Source organism: Cervus elaphus, chromosome 20 (genome assembly GCF_910594005.1).
Source record: "Cervus elaphus chromosome 20, mCerEla1.1, whole genome shotgun sequence".
In the NCBI taxonomy this organism is placed as follows: Eukaryota; Metazoa; Chordata; class Mammalia; order Artiodactyla; family Cervidae; genus Cervus; species Cervus elaphus.
In genome coordinates, this window is record NC_057834.1 from 40,432,162 (window position 1) to 40,449,207 (window position 17,046).

The window sequence follows — 17,046 nt, forward strand, 5'->3', positions numbered from 1 at the left end:
CAGTCAGTCTCTCCCACCAGGAAGCTTCCATAAGCCTTTTACCCTTATCCATCAGAGGGCAGACAGAATGAAAACCAGAATCACAGAAAACTAACCAAACTGATCACATGGACCACAGTCTTGCCTAACTTCAGGCATACAACACCTGAATTGGAAATTTTATAGATTACACTAGTAATAGAAATTTCATAAGCTACACTCTATACTAAGTTATTATAAAATATTGATTATATTCCCTGTGGTTAGTATTTATTGGAGATATAGTGAAAGTCACCCAGTCATGTCTGACTCTGCAATCCCATGGACTATGGAGTCTGTGGAATTTTCCAGGCAAGAATACTGAAATGGGTAGCCTTTCTCTTCTCCAGGGGATCTTCCCAACCCAGGGACTGAACTCAGGTCTCCCACATTGCAGGTGGATTTTTTACCAGCTGAGCCACCAGGGAAGCCCAAGAATACTTGCTTGGGTAAACTATCCCTTCTCTAGATCTTCCTAACCCAGGAATTGAACCGGGATCTGCTGTATTGTAGGAAGATTCTTTACCAGCTGAGCTACCAGGGAAGCCCTATATTCCCTGTGTTGTTCACGTACAAATGTAAAGAACAAATACTTCATGTCTTCACTTGTGAGTGGAATCTAACAAATAAAACATTATTAAGAGGTATAAACTACTAGTTATAAAATCGTAACTTATTCAGTAGTTTGTACCTCTTAGTCCCCTTCACATATTTTGCCCCTCCATCCACACCCCACTCCTCTATGATAACCACAAGTTTGTTCTCTATATGTCTGAGTCTGTTTCTCTTCTGTTATATTTGTTTGTTTGTTTTATTTGTTAGATTCCAAGTACAAATAAAAACATACAGTATTTGTTCTTCTCTAAGTTACTTTAAAATAACAGAGACTCAGTCTTTAATTCCCTCCCCTCTTCAGATTGCTGTCATGAGTTTCTGTCCATCCAGCAGCAATAGATCAGGACTTCTAGACTCACTGATTGTCCTCAGGGATATAGTTACTGGTTGGGCAAAACTTCCAGGTGTACTCATCTTTGGCCTAGCTCATACCTCTTTTCCTCTCCTCATAATACAGTGATTCATTGCTGAGGTCAACCTATCAGACAGGGGCTTCTGCTTCTTCATCCCCAAGGGCACTTAAATAATCTTTATCACTGTCCTTTGGGCTGTGAATGATTTTGTTTATCAAATAGTATTTTACATGATTTTTAAATGTTACTTGAAATGTTACAAGTAATTGCTACTTGAAAACTGCAGTTAAAAGATGGCAGAGGAATAGGACCGGGAGACCACTTTCTCCCCTACAAATTCATCAAAAGAACATTTGAACGCTGAGCAAACTCCACAAAAAAACTTCTGATCACTAGCAGAGGACATCAGGCCCCCAGAAAAGCAGCCCATTGTCTTCAAAAGGAGGTAGGGCAAAATATAAGAGACAAAAAGAGAGACAAAAGAGCTAGGGATGGAGACCTGTCCCAGGAAGGGAGTCGTAATAGAGGAAGTTTCCAAACACCAGGAAACTCTCTCATTGGCGGGTCTGGGGGAAGTTTTCGAATCTCGGAGGGCAACCTAACTGGGAGGAAAAATAAATAAAACCCACAGATTACATGCCTAAAAGCAACTCCCAGCAGAAAAGTACCCCAGATGCTCGCATCCGCCACCAGCAAGTGGGGCCTGAATGGAGAGGAGCGGATGGCATTGCTTAGGGTAAGGACTGGGCCCAAATGCCCTGAGGACAATTGGAGGGAGCTAACCTGAGATAGCAACTTAAACTGTGGGATAGCAACAGAGAGAGAGAAAATTAACCTGCGAAAAGCGCACTAACCGAACACACTGCCAGCCCGTTCACAGAACAAAGGAAGGACTGAGCAATTCTGGAGAAGAGCTAGCTGCCTGCAGACCGGCCCATCCCCCGCCGGAGGCAGGAGGCAGGGGGGAGGGGAAAGGGGCAAACTCGGCCCCAGAGACGGCACCCCTACCAAACTGCAAACAGGCTTCCAGTTTCTAACCAAAGACTTCCTGAGATTCTGGATGGTTGGCATCCACCGGGAGGGTCACAGCTAGAGACCAGCTCCCCAGCAGAGACACAAGGTGCACCCAAACAGCAAGCGCAGAAACTGAGGCTGGGACCGCGGAGGGGACAAGGCGCACTGCACCCGGGGAGAGTGCGCTTGTCAAGCTCCTGGCTGCCTGAGCTGCTCCAGCAGGGAAGGCACAAAACGCAGGCCCAACCGAGTCTCCGCTTCTGTGGAGGACCCGAAAACTGGAACCGCACGCAACTCAGGGCTCGCTCCCTATAGAGCAGCCAGGAGCCTGAACAGTGTAGACGGGGAAAGCACACACCCGTGAGCGGGGGCAAACCCAGTGTGGCTGGAACACTGCGAGTGCTCCCCACGCAGGCCAGTGACATTTGTCTGCAGCGCCCCTCCCTCCCCGCAGCGCAACTGAACAAGCAAACCTAAACAAGAGACCACCTCCGCCCGCCTGTGTCAGGGCGGAAATTAGACACTGAAGAGACCAGCAAACAGAAGCCAAATAAAGAAAGGGAACCTCTTCAGAAGTGACTGGTGAAGCAGATTAAAACCCTGTAGGTAACACCAACTACACCAGAAGGGGCCTATAGATATCGAGGAGTGTAAGCTGGAACAAAGAGCTATCTGAAACTGAACCGAACCCACACTGCCCGCAACAGCTCCAGAGAAATTCCTAGATATATTTTTACTATTTTTTTAATTAAAAAAAAAAAAAGAAAACTGCAGTTAATAACTAAAATATTTCATAACCAAGAGTGTTGGGTAAATAAAGAGGGGTTGAATTAACTCTCTTAGTGAGGTTAGAAAATTTCCTCAAAAAACTAAAAATGAGATACCATATGATCCAACAATCCCACTCCTGGACATATCTCCTATCTCCAGATAGGAAAAAACTACAATTAAAAAAGATACATACACTCCTTTCTAATAGCTTTGATATTACTGGTACTATTTTGCATCAGTATGAAATGCTATATACAGATACTATTTGGTGAGGACTGGGAAATATGGAAGTATTTCAGATGACTCCACATTTTGGACCCTGGGAGACAGAATAGGTGATGTTGACATAGAATTTTGGTCTCTCAGAAGAGTACAAGGTTATGAAGGAAGGAAATGGGTTTCATTTTGGGTACACTGTGTTAAAGCACATGAGAATTCCAGGTAGAGATGTTAACTGAGTATTTAGAAATGTTACATGGTTCTCTGGCCCCTCCTGGGATGGAGACACAAATACAGTGAGATGGGGTGAAAACTTAAGAAAGGAGAACAGCAAAGGGTTAAGGTGAGTAGAAAATTCTGAGGACAGAATGCCAAGGTTCGAGGGATTTGAGGGCTTCATTTTAGGTTCTAAAAAAGGTGGGTCACTCCTCTCAATTTTTTGTTTTGGAATTGATATACACTGTTACCCAATTATGATTTTGAACATCTATTGCTCTTTTCTTGTGTGGCCCTTCTAGCATTAACATTTTAGAGAGTCTTCTCCCTTATGTCTTGTGTACACAAGACATGAACCAAAGAAATCCTGCTGTGTCAGTGCCTTTAAAACTTCTTCAGACTGTGTTTCTTTATCCATTGGCAAGATACATGGACTTTACAAAATTATTCAGCAATCACATATATAGGGAAATTTTTCCATAGAGAATTAAATACATGAGCCTCAGACATAGTCAAGGCTCTGTCCCTTGTGATTCCAGTTGCTATAGGTTGGTGTATTTTTGAGGAAGGCTAAGGTAGTGGAAAAGACCCTGATGCTGGGAGGGACAGGGGGCAGGAGGAGAAGGGGACGACAGAGAACGAGATGGCTGGATGGCATCACCAACTCGATGGACATGAGTTTGGGTAAACTCCGGGAGTTGGTGATGGACAGGGAGGCCTGGCGTGCTGCGATTCATGGGGTCGCGAAGAGTCCGACACGACTGAGCGATTGAACTGAACTGAAGGTAGTGGAAAGACTATTTGCCTTAGAAATCACATGCCTTTGGCACAGATAGTCTCCTTTTCGGAATGTACAGCCAATTACATTCTCGTTTTCTGAATATAACCTCACCCATGAGAAAGACAGTTTGTCCACTAGTCCTTCAGTTACTTTTTTTTCAAATCACATGTGAACAAAGCTGCACTCCGCACTTCCATGCCCTGGTGTTCTGATCTTCTGCAGGCAAGTCTGTTCCCCCACTAGATAACATTCTCAAGATCAGGGGTATGATTTTCTTTCAATCTCTGCATCCTGAACATTATGTACAGTATTTATTACAGAAATTGTTGATTACAATAATCAATCATTATTGGTTGAATGGATAATTAAAATCCAGTTCTGACTCCCACCAAAGTTTGTTTGCTTATTTAAAATATTTCTTTGATCCTTATTGTGTTCCAAGCTCTGTGGTAGATATTGGAAGTACAAGGTTGAAATAAGACACAATCCTTGCACTAAGGAGCTCATAGTATTTTATGTCAAAGACACATAGAAAATTAACATGTAAGGTTGGCAAGTACAAGGATACAGTCATCAGGACAGTATGGTACTGGCACAAAGACAGAAATACAGATCAATGGAACAAAATAGAAAGACCAGAGATAAATCCATGCACCTATAGACACCTTATCTTTGGCAGAGAAGGCAAAAATTTACAATGGAAAAAAGACAATCTCTTTAACAACTGGTGCTGGGAAAACTGGTCAACCATGTGTAAAAGAATGAAAGTGGAACATTTTCTGACACCATATACAAAAATAAACTCAAAATGGATTAAAGATCTAAATGTAAGACCAGGAACTATAAGACTCTTAGAAGAAAAATATAGGCAGAACACACTTTGAAGTAAATCACAGCAAGATCCTCTATGACCCACCTCCCAGAGATCTAGAAATAAAAACAAAAATAAACAAAAGGGACCTAATTAAACTTAAAAGCTTTTTCACAATGAAAGAACTATAAGCAAGGTGAAAAGGCCACCTTCAGAATAGGTGAAAATAATAGCAAATGAAACAACTGACAAAGAATTAATCTCCAAAATATACAAACAGCTCATGCAGCTCAATACCAGAAAAACAAAAAACCCATTCAAAAAGTGGGCAAAAAGACTAAACGAACATTTCCCCAAAGAAGACATGCAGATGGCGAACAAACACATGTAAAGATGCTCAACATCACTCATTATCAGAGAAATGCAAATCAAAACCACAATGAGGTATCATCTCATGCGAGTCAGAATGGCCATCATCAAAAAGTCTATAAACAATAAATGCTGGAGAGGGTGTGGAGAAAAGGGAACCCTCTTACACTTTTTGATGGGAATGCAAACTGGTACAGCAACTATGGAGAACAGTGTGGAGCTGCCTTAAAAAACTGGAAATAGAACTGCCATATGACCCAGCAATCCCATTGCTGGGCATACACACCGAAGAAACCAGAAGTGAAAGAGACATGTGTACCCCATTGTTCATGGCAGCACTGTTTAGAATAGGTAGGTATGGAGCAAACTAGATGTCCATCAGCAGACAAACGGATAAGGAAGTTGTGTTACATATATACAATGGAATATTACTCAGCTTTAAAAAAGAACACATTTGAGTCAGTTCTAATGAGGTGGATGAAACTGGAGTCTATTATGCAGAGTGAAGTAAGTCAGAAAAACACCAGTGCAGTACATTAACACATATATATAGAATTTAGAAAGACAATAACGATGATCCTATATGCAAGGCAGCAAAAGAAACACAGATGTAAAGAACAGACTTTTGGACACTGTGGGAGAAGGCAAGGGTGGGAGGATTTGAGAGAACAACACTGAAGCATGTATATTACCATATGTAAAATAGATGACTAGTGCAAGTTCGATGCATGAAGCAGGGCACTCAAGACCCATGCTCTGGGCCAACCAAGAGGGATGGGGTGGGGAGGGAAGTGGACGGGGAGCTCAGGATAGGTGGACACATGTGCATCCTGGCTGATTTATGTAGATTCAGTGTATGGCAAAATTCACCACAATGTTGTAAAGTAATTATCATCCAATTAAAATAAAGTAATTAATTAAAAAAAAATGAAAAGGCAGAGGAACCAGGGATCAAATTACCATTATTGGTTGGATCGTATACAAACCAAGATAATTCCAAAAATATCTACTTCTGCTTCATTGACTATGCTAAAGCTTTTGACTGTGTAAATCAGAACAAACTGTGGAAAATTCTTAAAGAGATGGGAATACCAGACCACCTTACCTGCTTCCTGAGAAATGTGTATGCAGGTCAAGAAACAACACTTAGAACCAGACATGGAACAATGGACTGGTTCAAAATTGGGAAAGCAATGCATCAAGCCTGTATATTGTCACACTACTTATTTAATGTATATGCAGAGTACATCATGAGAAATGCTGGGCTGGATGAAGCACAGGCTGGACTCAGGATTGCTGGAAGAAATATCAATAACTTCAGATATGCAGACTACACCACCCTTATGGTAGAAAGTGAAGAAGAACTAAAGAGCCTCTTGATGACAGTGAAAGAGGAGAGTGAAAAAGCTGGCTTAAAACTCAACATTCAGAAAACTAAGATCATGGCATCTAGTTCCATCACGTCATGGCAAAAAGTTGGGGAAACAATGGAAACAGTAAGAGACTTTATTTTCTTGGTCTCCAAATCACTGAAGATGGTGACTGCAGCCATGAAATTAAAAGACACTTGCTCCTTGAAGAAAAGCTATGAGCAACCTAGACAGCATATTAAAAAGCAGAGACATTACTTTGCCCACAAAGGCCCATCTAGTCAAAGTTATGGCTTTTCCAGTAGCCATTCATGTATGGGTGTGAGAGTTGGGCCATAAAGAAAGCTGAGCACCAGATAATTGATGCTTTTGAACTGTGGTGTTGGAGAAGACTCTTTAGAGTCCCTTGGATTGCAAGGAGATCCAACCAGTCAATAGTAAAGATAATCATTCCTAAATATTCATTGGAAGGACTGATGCTGAAACTGAAATGCCAATAATTTGGCCACTTGATGTGAAGAACTGACTCTTTGGAAAAGATCTTGATGCTGGGAAAGACTGACGCAGGAGGAAAGGGAATGACAGAAGATGAGAGGTTTGGATGGCATCACCAACTCGATGGATATGCGTTTTAGCAAGTGCTGGGAGGTGGTGACGGACAGGCAAGTCTGGGGTACTGCAGTTTCATGGGGTCGCAGAGTCAGACATGACTGAGTGACTGGACTGAACTGAACTGAACTGATATCCAAGGTACTCAAGTTTTCCCCTGAAAGGCTTAGTAAATATTATTAGCTGAAGTGTTACTGTCGGTCAACAAATTATACTAATAAATTATCATGGGTTCTATGCCACCCATCTTTTACTTATTTAAGGAAAAATACCCAATGGATTGAATGGTTGAATCAATGATTCATGGAGGTTCATTCCCTGAGTGTACTAAGAATGTCTGAAAACACACTGTCATTTAAAATAAAGGACCTGATAGAGTCAATTGAATTCACTGCTGTAGGGGAAAGAAGTGCAAGATACTTAGGGAGTATTAGTGGAAAAACTTCTAAATGGGTATAGCCCAGACACTGAGTTCATTTTGAAGATAATGAGAGGAGAGGAATTTGGGTTTCTAGAAGACCACAAATGACTCAGATCATGGGTCTGCAGACTTCAGATCAGTGTATAAACCTGCAAAAGTAGAGCTTCAGGAAGGGGCCAGAGCTGGTGATTTATGGCCTAAAAAACTGAGGGATCATATTGTCCTGTTCAAGTCCGTGTATGGAACCATGTGAAAGCACATCTGACATGAGACTGCTTGCATTAAAAAATCCAGATAGACTTTGTGGCCAGGTTTATGTCACTTAATTGTTAAGAAGTAATATACAGTACAAGATGAGTTTAGAAAAACTGTAGGTAGGTTAAAATTGGTGCATTAGTAAACCCTGGTCTAAGTCATCAATGGACAAAAAACCAGGTGCTGACAGATGAAATGGAATGGGGTAGAAAGTTTTATGTACCAGATGCTTGGGGAGCTGGCAAGAGGGGGAAGCAACGTCTCTAACTATGGAAGAATAGCACCATTCTCAAGCATTCCTCATATTTCCTAAATGGTGCATGACACTGGTAGGGGAAGTATGAGACAAAGTCTCAAATGAATCACTCTATAATTCCTCACTGAAGGGTGAGGAAGTCCATGGACAAGGGAACTGAGATATCAGTACGACTGGGGCAATTTATTTTTGAGATTGCAAGCGCATGGTATTTTGGGTGGGAAACAAGTGCATCATGCCAGTCCTGGGATGGTCCCCCTGGGTGGAGCTGCCTGGTCCTTATAAAAGGAGTCTCCATCACAGGGCTGTCATTGTCGTGACGGTCAAAGGTCTTCTTTGGAGCCTCTGGTGAGCACAACTCTTAGAGACCTTTTGGGAACTTGAGTGGTAGGGTTCAATCTGGGGGTAGAAGTGGCTTTAATGGAAGCAATTAGTGCTCTGTATGGGACAAAGAAGATAATGAGGATTTAAGGGTAAATTTTTGGTATTTGGTCATGAATGTGATCTTAAACGTGAGGAGAAAATGGAGTCAGAGGCACAGTCTTAACCTGAGAGAGAGTAAGGGAGATGAGATACAGTGCTATAGCACAGCATACATTAGTTCCAAAAGCACCCTTCTCAGCACTCAATACCATTGAATGCCTAGTTTGGGCCTCTGCATTTCTCCTCAGAAGCCAACAGTCAGGTCAGCTTGACCAGCAACCAAGACCGCATGGGAGAAATAAGTAGAGATTTGTTTGGGGATTGGCTACAAGTTTATTATCCAGATTCTTCTTGAGAGTATGATTGTATTCGTACAACACCTGTGTAGGTAATCTTGTTTTAGAAAGTGGTGGCAGGAGAGACTAACCAGAAAAGACTGAAGGTCTGAGGGCAAGAGATACTAAAAAAGAAGGGTAAGAAGCTATTTATTAAAAACCATAAAGACTGTATTAGGAATCCAGAAGAGTCCTTAGTGATGGGAGGGTTGTTGGCGCAGCTAAATGTTCTACCATTTGGACTCTCTGTTATGAACGATGTTGTCTGTTTCTATTTCAGATTCCTTGAGACCCAGGAAGGATGTCTCACCACCATCATCCGCATCCACATCAGCATCAGCAGCATCACCATCAGGTCAAGGAGCCCTGCCATCCTCCTCCAAAAGTGTGCACACAGAAGTCCCATGAGCCTTGCCCACCTCATCCATGCCCACCTCCAGTGAGCCAGCAGAAATGCCCTCCTGGGCCACCATGCCCACCATGCAAGCAGAAGTGTCCACCCAAGTGAAAGTAAAGGCACCAAGATCCAGGCTCTTCCATTGTCCTCCCTTCGGCCATGGTGACGGACTGCATCTTCCTTAATCTCCCTCCTGAACCCACAGCTGACAGAGAAAAGGCTTTGTTCCTAAAGTTGACACTATGTTGGAATGTAGCAACGTTCTGTTGGAAAAAGATCAGCAGGATCATCACTTGATCTCTCTTTGCCATGTTCCTGTCTGTAATCCGCATTGTGATCTCTATCTCGTGAGCCACTAGTGTATCTATTCTTTTGCTGCTCCAATAAAGCATATTCATAGCCCATTATGTATTTCTTTCTTTCGTTTCTTTGTTTGTTTTTTGCATATAGTGTTTTTCTTCTCTTCTGTCAACTACAAGTATTCTTCTGAGTGTTCCTTTGCATTCTCATTGACTTATCAGAATTAGACTTTTCCATCTCTGAGTTCAGCTTTGCCTGAAATATGTCTTTTGGATTGGATCCATCATAGAATTCTGTCATTGGTTTCAGACTTGTTTCTATCTTTGTCTACTTTGAAGACCCTGAAAAGAATTGAATCCTCTCAGTCTCAGGTTCCTTATTTGTAAAACCAGTAGGCAAGAATCTATTCAACCCAGTGTACTCATAGAAATTAATTTATTCACAAAAGTTTCCTAATTATTAACACAAGCCAGGCAGTCTGTTATGTGCTAGGGACATGAGGATGGTGACTAAAGCCCTTTTTCCATCTAAATTCTTGAATGATTTTGCACACACACACACACACACACACACACACACACGTGCACATACAAGGCAAATAATAGTGATGCATGGGGTTATGTTAGAGACAACTGTGTAGACAAGCTCTTCCAAAATGGCTTTTAGGGCAAAGACTTGAGTGAATAGAAGAGTGAGCCTTGAGTATCTGGGGTACACTGTACCAGTGAGAGGAGATGGTGAGTGCTGAGGCAGGGCAGAGTAACTGCAGGGAGAACAGTCATCAAAGAGACAATGTCTCCAAATGGGATCAAAGACATTTAATCTGAAAGATGTATCAAAGGTTTTGATAATTTATTCAGAGTTTTCCATCCATTCAATGCTGAAGTTCAGAGTCTCAACTTTCTATGTAATTCTCTACTATCACATCTGTTTTCTTTTAACTGAAAGTACATATGATCTTTTAAAGACATTTTTTTGAAAATGGTTAAAAGGGCAGAGGAATAAATTAATTCTTTTGCAAAGCAAAAATTTATTTTATGAGAGTGACTATATGAAAAGTACGTCTATTATTAACAATGTTCCCATCTTATAGGGAAGTTGACTCCATTCATTTCCTCACCTTATAGGTAACAAAATGCATAGAGAATTTTACTGTTGTTGTGCTTCCTACGCTAAGAAGAAGTGATTTTATTTTTAGGAGGGTTGACTCTGTACTCTTGTACAGGGCTCTGGCCTAATATTATTGACACAATTCCCTCCTGAATTTTGTGTTGAAGAAAAACAAGAAAAAGGAAAACAAAAAGTAAAATTTTGTTTGATTTTAGGAGAACATGATCAACACATTCAGAAAGTTCATAAACCTTTGTTTTATGAAGTGGATAATTATAGATTGAACTCTTTATTGTCAACAAACATGAAGATAAGAAAAAGAACATTACCAACCCTTCAGAAGACCCAAGTTTCCTAATTAAATTGCATCGCCTACCTTCTCCACTAGAAGTGACCACAGTCCTGTTTCTGGGATCACAGATCCTATAGCCAGCCTTCCTGAGTTCACCCCATGGTTCTGCTGCCTAGTAACTGTATGATCTTGGGTAATTTGCTTAAGGTCTCTGTGTCTCATTTTAAGGTCTCATTTTTCTTCACTTCAACAGTAGGAATAATAATAGCACTCATTTTGTAGGTTAGCTTGTGAACCTTACATTTATACATACTTATAAAGCATTTAGAACGGTGTCAGCTCACAGAAAGCACAATGAGGATCAGATGTTGCTGTGAGTGCCTCAGAACTGTTCAGCCCACAAGCATAACTTGTCAGTGTTGTGACTTTTTAATCTATGAATTTAATGTCTTGTTCCCTATGCCACTTAAAGAAGCAGTACTTTTCACATTAAGGTTGTGATAATCTTATAGTTTGCTCCATATTTAGCCTATGTCTTTCCTGTATTAGATCTTTGCTTTGGCATCTTAAGTTGTCTCCTCTTCCCACTCCTTATCCTCGCCTTCTTCTGTTCCTTCATCTTCTTTTTCTCTTCTTCCTGTTCCTCTTTTCCTCATTCTTTTGGGAATTTAAAGTCTGCTGGCCCTACAAGTTGTGTGTTCTTTCAAGCTTATGAGGTACAATTGTTGAACAGTGCTACAAATCAGGACTTGATTAATTGCTTGGTGGATTATCTGGACTTGACAAAGTGATTAAAAATGTTAATAACTAAGATGAATTAAAAAATGTGTAGTATCACAAAGCTACAGTCATCAAGCCAGTATGGTACTGGTACAAAACCAGAAATATAGACCAATGGAACAAGATAGAAAGCCCAGATAAATCCATTCACTATGGACATCTTATCTTTGACAAAGGAGGCAAGAATATACACAGGAGAAAAGATAGTCTCTTCAATAAGTGATGCTGGGGAAAATGGTCAGCTATATGTAAAAGAATGAAATTAGAAAACTCCCTACACCATACAAAGTGAAGTCGCTCTGTCATGTCTGACTTTGCCACCCCATAGATGGCAGCCCACCAGCCTCCCCCCATCCCTGGGATTCTCCAGGCAAGAAAACTGGAGTGGGTTGCCATTTCCTTTTCCAAGGCACGAAAGTGAAAAGTGAAAGTGATGGTTCTCATTCCTTTCCGACTCCTTGTGATCCCATGGACTGTAGCCTACCAGGCTCCTCCATCCATGGAATTTTCCAGGCAAGAGTACCGCAGTGGACTGCCATTTCCTTCTCCAGGGGATCTTCCCAACCCAGGGATTGAACCTGGGTCTCCCACATTGCAGGCAGACGCTTTACCATCTGAGCTACCAGGGAAGCCTATACACAAAGATAAATTCAAAATGGTTTAAAGATCTAAATTTAAGACCATAATCCCTAAAACTCTTAGAGGAAAACATAGGAAGAACACTCTTTGACACTGTTGATGAGGTTCAGTCATTAAGCAATGTCTGACACTTTGCAACTCAGTGGACTGCAGCAGGCCGGGCTTCTCAGTCTTCACTGTTGCCTGGAGTTTGCAAAAACTCATGTCCATTGAGTTGGTGATGCTATCCAACCATCTCATCTTCTGTTGCCCCCTTCTCCTCCTGCCTTCCATCTTTCCTAGCATCAGGGTCTTTTCCATTGAGTTGGCTCTTTGAATCAGGTGGCCAAAGCATTGGAGTTTCAGCTTCAGCATCAGTCCTTCCAGTGAATATTCAGGGGTGATTTCCTTTGGGATTGACTTGTTGGATCTCCTTGCAGTCCAAGGGACACTCAAGAGTCTTCTCGAACACCACAGTTCAAAAGCATCAATTCTTCAGAGCTCAGCCTTTGAAGACAAAAGGGAAAAGGGAACCTTCTTGCACTATTGGTGGGAATGTAAACTGATACAGTCATTATGGAGAACAGTATCGAGATTCCTTAAGAAACTAGGGAATAAAACTACCAAAAGACCCAGCAATCCCGCTACTGGACATATACTCTGAGGAAACCATAACTGAAAAGGACACGTGTTTTGCAATATTCATCACAGCAATATTGACAATAGTCAGGACATGGAAGCAATCTAGATGAATGGATAAAGAAGTTGAGGTATATACATATAAGGAAATATTGTTCAACATTAAAAGGAACAAATTTAAGTCATTGCTGTGAGGTGGATTAACCTAGAGCTTGTTATACAGGGTGAAGTAAGTCTGAAAGAGAAGAACAAATATAATATATTAATGCATGTATGTGGAATCTGGAAAAATGACACTGATGAACCTATTTGCAAGGTAGCAATAGCGATGCAGACATCGAGAACAGACTTGTCACAGTGGGGAAAGGAGAGGATGGGATGAACTGACAGAGGCACATGGAAACATATACATTGCCATACCTAAAATAGAAAGAAAGTGGGAATTTGCTGTATAACAGAAGGAACTCAACCTGGGGCTCTGTGACAACCTAGAGAGATGGGATGGCGCGGTGTTGGTCCTTTAATGGACCAGAACCTGGTGGTCCAGAGTCGACGATAAGAAAGTAAGAGAGAGAAAGAGGCTGATACCACTTGTTGGTTCTTTAATGGACTGGAACCTGGTGGTTCTGAGAGTAAGAGAAAGAGGTTGACATCCCTTGGTTTACGTGGAAAGCCAATAGAATCCTGTTCTTAGGGCTCGCGCTGCTGCACGTAGGCACCAAACCAGGCACCCTCTCGAGTGGGTGAAGGTGCAGTGCGCCTTCTCAAGACGGTCTTAGAAGCCAGGGCAAGAAAGTGAGCTCAGTGGGCCTCCGTGCTCCAAGGAATTAGCCAGAAAGAGAGAGAGAGAGAAAGACAGAAAGAAGGAATAGAAAGACAGAAAGAAAGACACGGGGACCAAAGCTCTGATGGAGCAAAGGTGTTTTAATCAACCTGGCGTGGGCATATATACTGTGTTACCAGGTGGTTATTCTCAGCAAAGACAAAGATTAAAATTCCAGACTTACAAAACATAAGATAATCCCTATCAAAGAGAGAGAGTTGCAAACGATCACCTTTTATCATTTGGCTCATAAAAAGGAAGAGGGTACTTATCACTGTAATGAGAAATGCCTGGATTCCTCAGCCCCAGGAAAGGCGTGCCTCTCCTCTTAATTCCTGACTATTCAGGAATCAATAAGGGCCAGAGGGTTCCTGACAGATCCAAAACAGCACACAGGAAGCCTCTTGTTAAATGCTTCCTGACAGTGCGGGAGGTGGCAGGGAGGTCAAAGAGGGAGGAGACATATGCATACCTGTGGCTGACTGATGTTACTGTATGAAACCAGCACAACATTGTAAAGCAATCACCCTCCATTTAAAAAATAAATAATTTTATTCAAGTTCAATGTAATATGTGTGTAGTATGTGTAGTAGTTATGCTGTGAATAGCAATGTCTACACATACATTTTTTTTCTATTCCAGAGAGTAGATTGATAATCAATTATTACCACAGAATTGACTACTGTATATCTTTAAATTAACTGGCCTGTCATTCTTTCTGTCTTCATATTAGACACAGTTTCCAATTGGAAATATAATTTCTGGTACCTTTGAAAAAGTGTCTCAGTAGAATCTTGTTGATTTGTAGGTTTCCCCTACACTTCTCACGCTAGGGCTTTCATTCTCTTATTACGCTCAATTATATCATAGCTTTTTTTTCTATTTTTTTTTTTTTTTTGAGTCTTTCTCAATTTGGGTTTTTACCTTTGTTTTGTTGGAACAAAACCTCAAGAAGCTACATCAGAAAATATATTTGTGGATTTTGTAATATTTTATTCATATTTGACTAATAGTTTGGCTACATGTAACATTGTAGGTTCAAAAAATATGTTCCTTTGGAATTTTAGAGGCACTGCTCTTTAACTCTTTGAACATGCATATTTGTTGATGATTTCTTTTCTGCCTCATGGTTTACTTAGCCTCTCTTCTACTCATTTCCCAGACAGTCAGCTTCTCTCCTAGATAACCACTATTACTAGTTTCTAAGTAAAATCTAGCAAACTCTCATGTAGATATTACATGATTTTCAGAGAGACTCAGAGATTCAGTTTGCTACAAATGCTTCCATTTGTAAAATGGAAAATATCTATTATATGAAAAAATATCCATTATTTGGAAAGAATGAGAACCATTTGTCCTTTAGTCACTTTCTCTGTTATCAAGATCTAATTATCCCTCTTTCTAAGTCAGCAACCTCAAAAGCACATTTTTCTTAAGAAAGCCTAATCCTCCTTCAACTTACCAAACATATGTGACAACCCATAGAATTTATTGGTACAGATATCTTGGAATCCATTAGCAATTCATGAAGAAAGAAAAGCAAGTATAAAATTATGTTGGTAGAACTGCTCTAAGTCACATATTCCTTAGATAATTCTCTTACTCCAGCAGGTACCACCTAGTTCCTAAGACTCTGTCATGAAAAGAATGTTGTGAAAGCACCTAATCCATGCCAAGACTTTCCTGTTCCTTCCAGGATTCCTGAAGGATGTCTGTCTCCTAGTAGTGATCCTGGTGACTCTATTGTGGAGTCTCAGAGGACTAGGCAGGAACAGCTGTCCTCATTTTGGTTCTCTGAGAGACTGAGAAAGAGATTAGGAACAGGACTCAATCTAAAGAAGTCCCTACCTCTTCAAATACCCAGCTTACGCCACTGACTTTTTTCTGAACTACCTCAATCCAGTCAAGATAGAAACATAGCAGATGCTACACAGTCTTCTTTCAGGAAAGAGCACAAGCTGTGAAATCTTCTCTCAGGCAGTGGAGAAGGAAGACCTCTGTTACTAGTAAAAAGATATGGATTCTTAAAGTGCCTTCAAACTCACTCCTTCTAATTAGCAGCGATAACAGCTAGAAGAAAGAGAGGAGCAGGGCAGAGGTCTTAGCGAGGTGGCCCTTAGTCTACACAGTGCTATTCTTTATAAGATTTGGAGTATTTTTGACATTCTTGATTAGTTATTTTGAGTCGTTATTCATAAGTATTAGTTTTTCTACCTATTAGAGCTGACATATATAAGTTTTAAATTTATTTTTAATTGGAAGATAATTGCTGTACTATGTTCTGTTGGTTTCTACCATGCAACAATGTGGATCAGCGCTAAGTACACATATATCGCCTCCACCTTGAGCCTCACTTCCATCCCACTGCCACCCATCCCAGGCCTCTAGGCTGTCACGGAGCACCAGGCTAATGTCCCTGAGCTATAAAACAACTTTCCATCAGTCATCTATTCTACACGCGGCAATGCATGTATTTCAATGCTACTGTCTCTATTTCTTCCACCCTCTCCTTCCCCCACTGTGTTCACAAGTTTGTTTTCTACACCTGCATTTCTATTCCTGCCCTTGACAGAGGTTCATCAGTGCTATTTTTCTAGATTCCATACATATGTGTTAATATACAATGTTTGTTTTTCTCTTCCTGACTTAGCTCACTCTGAGTGAAAGGCTCTAGGCCTGTCCACCTCAATTCAACTGACTCAGATTTGTTCCTTTTTATTGGCTGAGTAATATTTCATTGTATATATGTGCCCCAGCATCTTTATCCACTCATCTGTTGAATGACATCTAGGTTGCTTCCATGTCCTGGCTATTGTAATGGCACTGCAATGAACACTAGGGTACACAGGACTTTCTGAATCATGGTTTTCTCAGGGCATATGCTGGGCCATTTGGTAGTTTTACTCCTAGTTTTTTAATGAATCTCCATATTGTTCTCCATAGTGGCTCTATCAATTTACTTTTTAAAAAAAGTTTTATTGTGTTAGGAACACTTTACATGAGGTGTATCCTCTTAACAGTATTTGAAGTGTATGACACAGTGTTGTTATACACAGTCTTGATGTTGTGAGCAGATCTCTAGAACTGATACACCTTTCAGGACTGGAATTTTAGGCTGTCAACTAAAAAATATTGTCACAACCTGACAGTAGACGTTTATTTTATTTGGTGGGAAAGATTAGGACTCCAAGCCTAGGAGACAGCATCTCAGTACCTCTGAGAAAACTGTTCCCCTTGGAACATGGGAGTGG

General features: G+C 40.9%; 1 long non-coding RNA gene across 1 annotated transcript; it reads left to right on the forward strand.

Moving 5' to 3' along the window:
* The first annotated feature begins 8,260 nt into the window (after nt 1–8,260).
* On the forward strand, nt 8,261–9,637 carry LOC122677241. Its single transcript, XR_006335734.1, has 2 exons — nt 8,261–8,426; nt 9,117–9,637. It is a non-coding gene; the product is annotated as an uncharacterized LOC122677241 (long non-coding RNA).
* Nucleotides 9,638–17,046: the final 7,409 nt, after the last annotated feature.